The following is an 8963-nucleotide window of genomic DNA, read 5'->3' on the forward strand; positions in this document are numbered from 1 at the left end:
TAATGATTTTTTTAGAAAGAGAGTTCGCCCCAATCTGGCTTATGTAAGTTCATTGCCCTAAACTGTGCTGATTGTTTTTAATCATGTATAAATTTCCAACCTAGATCAGATGTCTACCAAGTCTCCTGCATTTTCCAAAAGGCGTTGAGCTTAAATATTAGTCTTGCTTAGAATAGGTTATCAACTTATACGACGCTGCACTAAAGGCGTGCCTTTGAAACTCCTTGTTTAAAACATGATACAATTTTTATGGGCAGTTTCACAAAAGATGATGAAAAAAAATCTTCCCTTTAATTATTAATCGCAACTTAACAGATCTCCCTGCCGTCCTGCCTTTTCCAGAGACTTCACTTCAGGGATCTCCAGATGGCATCTGTGCCCAGTGAACGTGGATCTAGTTCACAGCGTCTTTGAAAGCCAGCGATCATGCCCTCCCTGTACTGTCTACTGATTTTACATAGATTTGTTATCCTCAGCAGACAGTGTTAACACCACTGTAACATAGTGTACACATTCGTATTTTATGTATTTAAAGTAATCCATACTGTGATTTGGTTTTTCCCTGCACCACTAATTCTGGCATCAGATCAGTCCTTAAGTTCTACTTGGGTTTGACCCGAGACTCTAACCATGAGACCCTGAAGTAAAGATAAGGTACACATATGTTATTTGACTATTTCCTTGGTGGCCAATCTGTATGTGCTTTTAGAAGTTTACAAAATGCTATTATTTTTGTCTATAACAGTCTCTGTCATTTATTTTTGTTGATAAACTATTTGGACAGAGTGAGGACGTTTGCCCTGTTATCTCTTAGTGCTAACAGTACACTCTAGTCATGAGCCGGACTTTACAAAATAAAGCAAAGAAAAAAAAAAAAAAGAGGGTGTCAATCACATAACTTCTGTTGTCACCAAGAAAGTGGGACCAGGTCAGCCCTAATTCAGAGACAGGTCTAGGTGGTCCACCAGATATTTAAGCCACTCTGACCAGTTTGTGCTGTTCTCTGCAGGTATATGATAGGAAGGAGCACTGTAAGAATTCCACTGGGTATCGAAACCAATACCAAACAGTAGCGATTTGGGGAAAAATTCTAAAATCAGTATTATTACTCAAGTACACATCAGAAGACTTCAGCATTAATCCAGACGCTGGAGTAAAGCAGTCAATGGCAGGACTGGTTCTAACCTGACCACATGCTGGGCTTCCAGACACCGCTCTGCAGTACAGAGCAGCAAGACAGATTCCATTGCTGACTTTTTCATATTTATTATAAATATTTTTCCTGTTTTTTTTTTTTTGATATTTTGATTCACAAATATATCAATTTTGAATTAATCTTGTTGTAAAATGTTCAATTTTTTTTCTGAGCTTATTTTGTTTGGAAAGATTTACTCTACCAATAAGCAAAATAACTTATTTATAGTTTATATCAATTTTTTTCTATGCTTATTATTTTAGTCAACTAAAATTTAATTTTATTATATGATACAAGGTGGGAATCTAGATATATTTTCCATCCTTAGGTAATTAACTAATCACTCCCTCGCAATGACCACTGAAGAAAGACTTTAGAAGAAAAAGACTTTGTATTTTAAGGCAGTGTTGTAACTTGTCTCACCTACCTTTGCACCATAAATGCCTACACCTAACATTGTATCTGATCTATAGTAGTTGCTCAATTAAACATTTGTTGAGTAGACGAATACTTCTTGAACCTGGTGCCTGTCCCTGGCATCCAACAAGATGGAAAATTCATCTGAAATGACAGAAATCTTGGGTAATGATGAATCTCTGAGGATTCCTGTGTCACAGCTAACTAACTGATAAGTATGTTCAATTGTTTCTTTTGGAGATGGAGCTATGAATCAGAGAAACGTAATGATTATGCTTAGTTAGGAAAGAAAAAACGAACATTTTGAATAGCGGTGAGATGCTAGGAATTCATTCCTACCATCAGTGTCTCACAGGCTGCTTCCAAGTGGGGCAAGCTTCTCAAAATAATGACACTTGGGATCTGTGGATTCCGACTTTGCCACATTGCCACCCTCTAGTGTGGCTTCCACTTGTCTCTCCCTGGCCAGCTTGTCTTGGTGGCTGTACCGAGGGAGATGTATTTCTACCATTCATTCCCTCTAATCACTTATTGATCACCTATGGTTGTTCTCTGTTGTTGGAACAAAAACATTTTTATACTTTATATTTGAAGGCAGTGTTGTAGAGATAGTGTTGAAAAGTAAGGTTACTTCCCCCTTCACCACCAGTGACTTACTTTCCCTAAGCCACAATTTACCCATCAACAAAATAGGAGATAATACCACCTAACATTTCTGTACCATCTATTCTGTGCCTGGCACTGCTCAAAGTGCCATATACATATTAAATTATTTAGTACTCATTATCTCTTTGAAGTGAGCACCATTTTTAGACCCACTTACAGATAAAGAAACAGAGGCACGAAGAAGTGATTGCCTTGCCTAAGGATTAGAATGCAGGCACTCTGGCTCTGAAGTCCATGCTCCTAACTGCGGTATTGAGATATCTCCCAGGCCCAATAAAGAGCAGCCACCTCAGAGAGCTGACGTGAGGATCAAGTGAGACACCATATCCAAGATACCCGGTGAACACTTGATGCGTGTTAGCGCTGTAACAGGAAGCACAGCCCGCTGCTCACTGTGACACAGGAGTCCTCAGAGACGCTTCATTACCCACAGTTTCTCACCTTCGATAGGAAATACAGATGCTCAGATGGTCACCTTCAGCAAAAGTAATAGGAAGGAAAGAAGTCCAGGAGGATGGAGACCACATGACGGGGTCCCCAATCAGAACTAGGGGAGAGGAAAGGCTTCTCAGATGAAATATTATTTGTATTAAAGCCAAATTAAAGTCTGTTCCTTTTCCTGCAAAAATCTCAGGGGTTCTTTCTCTCCATGGGCCCTGTCTGTTTTGCTTTGCTCTCCCCATTCCCTTCAACTACTCTCTGCCCTTCACCCTTTCAGAATTCTCGGGGAAGCAGGGTGTGCCTGAGAAATCCAATCATGTCTATCCATTCCACAAACACTGCTGGGTCGGGAAGCAGCTCAAGGAGGTCAGTTGAGTTACACACACATGATAGAAGCTGAAGAAGAGACGACAGAAGGGGAAAAGGATTACATGCTTTCAGGAACATTCAGAATTTCACATTTTACAAGACGATGTTTAATTAGTTATCTCTTGTGTTAGCCTGGATGGGTCTCATCATTTTTTCCAAAAGCAGCTAAATCTGAGCATGGTTCCTAAAGTTATGTGAATTCTGGGTAAATGCATGTATACACATCTGAAGTGATAACCCTTTGGCTTACTCATAATGTTTGTTGAGTGTAATATATTACATTAAGAGACCTTTGGGGTCATTTAGTTCAGCTTCCAACTCATAAAGACTTTCCTTTTAGCAGAAAGGCAATTTATCTTGTTTATCCGTTTTCTCTTAAATAATTGCAGTAACGTGAAGCTCACCAGGCCTCAACAGCCATTTTGATTGTTGTATAGTTCTAAGTCTTGACTTGCACTGACCTAAGTCTGCTGACCTTTGTTCTGTCCTCTGCAGGAAGAGAGAGAAAAAAAACAAGCAAACATGTTTTTCTTGCAAATTCAGACAACTTCATGGTTTCTCTTTGTTCTTTGGATGAAATGGTGTCAGTTGTTGAGGGTCTTATTTATATTCCAGTGGGCAATCTTCTCTAAGTATGTTAGCTAAACATTTATTTTTCTATATTAATCTATTTGTTTAATTTAAGAATCTTGTTACCAAGAAACTTATGAATAATCTGAGAAAATTGAGCATATGATACTACAAATCACTTTTAAAAATAGAACTATCCAATGACAGCCAAGAATGAAACAAAAAATATGCATAAGAGATGTATTTTTTAACTGCTGCTTTATAAAATACATTTATTTCAACTTACTTGATATAAAGATGGTGACATGACAGTAGTTTAAATAAAGATCAAATATGACTTCACTAACAGGATTTAAGAGGAATCTCTTATATACATATTTCCTTTCTGAATGCATTTATTTGCTTTCAAACTCATTTTTTAAACAATAGAAATAACAATGATAGATACATAACACTTAAGATTTGTTATGCTTTTTATTTTACCTGTTTAGATTAAGATTTGCTTTTTTAACTGACAGATTAATAATCTTTTGTAAAAAGATTTTTTTCATATTCCATATAATACATTTTCATATTAACATTTCAAATGAGAAAAAAATAAAAAAATTGCCACCAGAAGTAAAATCTTTCTTTCAGAAATATGAAAAATAACATAAAAAAACACTTTATTGTGTTTAGGACACTTCTGATCGAACATTTTGAGAGTAACATTCTCTCCCTTTTGATACTCACCTATTCACCAAAAGACTGTGGTATTACTTTTTTTTGGTCTTAGTTACTTTGCTTGGGATGTTTCCATTCATTCAGGTGTAATGCATGGCATCATTTATGATTTGTGTGTTAGAGGCTCAGATTGAATCCATGGGGATTTTCATATAAAGGTGTGCTCAGTGGTATGTTGGAAGTTATGCTGTTGAATTCAGATAACATGGTTGGTTCTCAGAAATATTAATTTGGTTTTAATATCCTGCCTCCCTACTCCAGGCTATGGTTGGTTTCTTACCTTGGGAAAATCCTAAGTGAATTTAATTAACTCATGTTTTGAAAGTTTGCATTTAGCTATGCAAGGCAGACATTGTGCAAACATGAAAAACAAAGCCATACACTTAGATTTAATCATTTTCTTATAACCTCGTTGATCTGACTCTATGTTTCAGTTATAATAATGCAGATATGCAATTTTAAAACAAATGATTGTTTCAAAGCACTATATTTATGTGTCATGACGAACCCACTGTGTCGCTTTTATCTTTTAACTTTTGGGATAATAAAATGAAATAACATTTCTTCTTTGCTTCACAAAGTAATTATTGTAGCGTCTGTTGAAAATACATTTTGGCTTTCAGGGAGTTTTCAGTCTTAGGTCAAATTCTGTGCCTTCTTAAGTATCTGTATTGTTATGCTCCTTTTGTTTTGTTGTTTGAGAGGAAAATGAAGATCTGTGACATCATTTATTCTGGAAACAAGCACAAGTGTGTTTAACTAGAAAAATCAAGGATGTAACTTGTCCCGCTGGTTTGAAAATCCAAAATCTTCTTTGCAAATAGAGCCATTCATTGGCTACAACTGGATCAAAAGTAACAAGTTTTTGTCTGAGTCTTTAGCCTAAAGCCTCCCCTACCCTCTTCCAGATTAACTCTGTTGTGCCTGGATTAACCCCTAAGAATCCTGGTATTGTTTCCCTTCATTACATTTACCCCCACGTCTCCTATTGTCTTTGCTTTTCATTAGGGGGAGTAAACAGTAGATGGTTTAAGCCATGATAAGCTTCTCCAGCTTGGAGTATCTATTTGAGCTTCATATTTGACACTTGTTTCCCCTTTCAATGTAAACATTCATTTTGAATCCAATAACCTTGTCAATGGAAATTGTGAATGCTAAGGGCTGAGCAGACCATGTGAGCAAATACCAGTGAAGTCTCATTAGTTGTACAGAACCTAGGGCCAGAGATGAAAGTTCTGGATCTGAATTAATGGTCCTTTGACCCATTTTGCTGTAAACAAATAATAAAGAGCAATAGCATCTGAGATACGTATCCATTCTAATATAATTAAAACAAGAACAGTATGTTCCTAGAGCTTGCCAGCGGAGTTAATCATAATACACTATTCTTTCACTTTATACCAAATCTTTTTAACAGATTGGAGTATTACATGCATTTAACATAAATCGTTGGCAGGGAAATGGACTAAAAGAGACAAATGCTGGCTGCGGATAGAAAAAATTTTATTCTGATCTCCAGCTATTGTTTCAATTAAGACAGCTCTTTTTGACCTTGTCCCAAAGGCAATTTGACATTGATTAGAAAGGCCGTGAGCATGAACCTCCGAACTAAATTCTGGGAAAGGATGAGTGATATTATTTTTCTCTGAAATGGCATGAAAAAGAATCAATGGTGGTAGCATTCGACAGTGTCATAATTTGATTTACTAGCTGACCTGTTGGCCAATCAATGGCTGCTTAAAATCCAAAAACGCTTCACTGGCTTCATCACACAAGCTTTGCTCTTTTACTTACAATGTGAATTTCATCCTGGCATGAGTTTAAAACTCCCAAAGACTAGTCACTCTGTCCTGAGTAAGTAAAATATTTACAAAACTGGAATCTTGAGATCATGGGTTATCAACAATATTCCATTTTTTTAGGAACTTCCATTCCATTCTTCCAATAACAGTGCAGACCACTTAGGGCTTTTACTTCACCTCTCTGAAAATGATTCTCAGACGCAAATCTAGAGCCAGGTTCAAAAGGTAAGGACTCGGGTGTCTTTCTAGGAAGGAAAGAAAGTTGTTCTTTCATTATTTGTACTAATAGGTAATCCAAAAGGAAAGGGATGTGCCTATGTTCTTTTCCCCAACATGCAAGATGAAATTATCCATATGTAAATTTTGCCTTTGTCACATTTCTTTTAAAGAAATTCAGTGTTTGGAGCTAGGGTTAGAACCAGCTACATGATGTGTGGGACTCAGTGCCATTTGCTCAAAAAATTGTAAGGATTTCAAGATAGCAACAGCAGAACCAAGTACAGGGCCCTTCTAAAGGTGGAACCCTTTGTGACAACCCAGATCAAGGGCTCATGAAGCCCTGGCGGGGCAAATCCTAGTTTTATTCAGTGGTATTTGCATAGCGGGTTGATGAATGCCTGATCCTACCTCAAATCCCCGTGACTCCTCCTTAGGGGGGTCCTGAGGGAGTTTCACACATAAGGAGACAATGAGAGAGAAACAAATTGGGTATACCATCTGATTATTAGCTGTATTTGTGCGCAAAGTCTGCAGAGCACTTTGGCAAGCATGGCTGGAGAATGGTGCCCAACTGAAGCCACGCATGTCCTCTTCACTACACTAGGCCCAAACTCAGGTGTGGGGTCACAAGGCTCTGCTTCACGCTGACCTACAGTGGGGGTGGAGAGGACGAAGGGCCTAAACAGGCAGCAGAAACAGCATAGAGAGAGCGTGCGGGCAGACCTAGCCTTGGGAAGCATCCCTGGTGGAACAGAAGCAAGAAGAAGAGAAAAGGACATTATATCCATAAGCGTGGTGTCTGCGTGCACAGCAGCCTCACTGGTGATGTGACGGGTCACAAAGTGTGAGTGACGACAAGGATTCGCTAACCCTTCTGTGTGTGTGCAGGGGGAGATAAAGGGGCAGAAAATCAGCAATTTCTGTGAAACATTTTTCCAATTAAAGGATATCTCGACTCTATAAAAATAACTCATATTCTCTGAAGAAAATATTTTATAATTTTTTTTTAAAAAAAGAAAAACTAAGTTATGTCTCCTGATACCTCATGAGTCAGATATAAGTAATGTTAACATTTTGGGGTGTATCTTTTCTGACCCTTTTCCCATGCATTTATGATCTTATATTTAAGTTAATAAAAGTTGAGATGATGGTATGTGTAGCCTCTTTCTTTGGCTTAACAATATAGTATAGCTGTCTTTCCATCCCAACTAATATTTATCTATGTGTTTATTTTATTTTTATTTATTTTTGTTATTATTATTTTTGAGATGGAGTCTTGGTCTGTCACTCAGGCTGGAGTGAGGTGGCATGATATTGGCTCACTGCAACCTCCACCTTCCGGTTCAAGCAATTCTCCTGCCTCAGCCTCTCAAGTGTCTGGGACACAGGCACCACAACCATGCCTGGCTAATTTTCCAAGTTTAAAGCCTTTCTTTTTCAGCATTTGAAATGCCACAAGGCAGTGGAATGAGATGGCAAATATGTTGGTGACCCTGTCTCTGCAATTCCCACCTGTGCCATCAACGCTCACTTCAGTCATCACAGAGATACTTCCTTCAGCACACACAGTCTTTCAATGAGATAAGTAATGCCTTTTTTCCTCTCTCTGAGCAGAACTTCTATAGCCTGAAAGCTTTGAAGGGCTGTGATTATTCTGATCTAATGTTTATATCTAGAAAGTCACTGACTAGTGAGTCATGAATCTGAAGCAGAAGAAACAAAGTAAGAGAGGATGTCCCCACCAGGCCCTGGGACGCACCCGTAGTGCCAGCTACTTGGGAGGCTGAGATGGGAGAATCACTTGAGCCTGGGAAGTTGAGGTTACAGTAAGTTGTGATCATGCTACTGCACTCCAGCCTGGGCAGCAGAGCAAGACCCTGACTCAAGAGGGGAAAAAAAGGAAGTAAGCCATGGGGACTAATATGCATTTAACGTAAAGGTCTACCTCTAAGATAATGCTCAATTACCATCATTATTGATATTCATTACAGAACATGTGTTCTATTCAGCAAATACTGCTTTCAACAGCACAGTTCTATGAAAGGAGTTGGCTACCTAGGATTGAAGAAGAAGAAAAAATATGTTTGGCACTAAAATAGGAGAAAAAAATGTTTTAAACACTATGCCTTGGAAAGAAACTTTGTAATGGGCTTGTGTGTGTGGGGGTGTGTGTGTGTGCCCCTAAGAGTATTTTGTGTATTATGTTGAATTGGTAGAAATAGATTATATTGGGCTGAGAGTGGTGGCTCATGCCTGTAAGTCCAGCATTTTGTGAAGCCAAGGAGGGCAAATCACTTGAGGCCCAAATAAACGTACAAAAATTAGCTGGGTGTGGTGGTGGGTGCCTGTTATCCCAGCTACTTGGGAGGCTGAGGCATGAGGATTGCTTGAACCCAGGAGGTGGAAGTTGCAGTGAGCTGAGATCATGCCACTGCACTTGCAGCTGGGGTGATAGAGCAAGACAAGAGAGAAAGAGAGAAAGGAAGAAAGAAAGAAAGAGAGAGAGAAAGAAAAACAAAGAAAGAAAGAAAGAAAGAAAGAAAGAAAGAAAGAAAGAAAGA

The sequence above is a fragment of the Sapajus apella genome, unplaced genomic scaffold, assembly GCF_009761245.1.
Source record: "Sapajus apella isolate SASKATOON/1434 unplaced genomic scaffold, GSC_monkey_1.0 scaffold60, whole genome shotgun sequence".
NCBI lineage: Eukaryota > Metazoa > Chordata > Mammalia > Primates > Cebidae > Sapajus > Sapajus apella.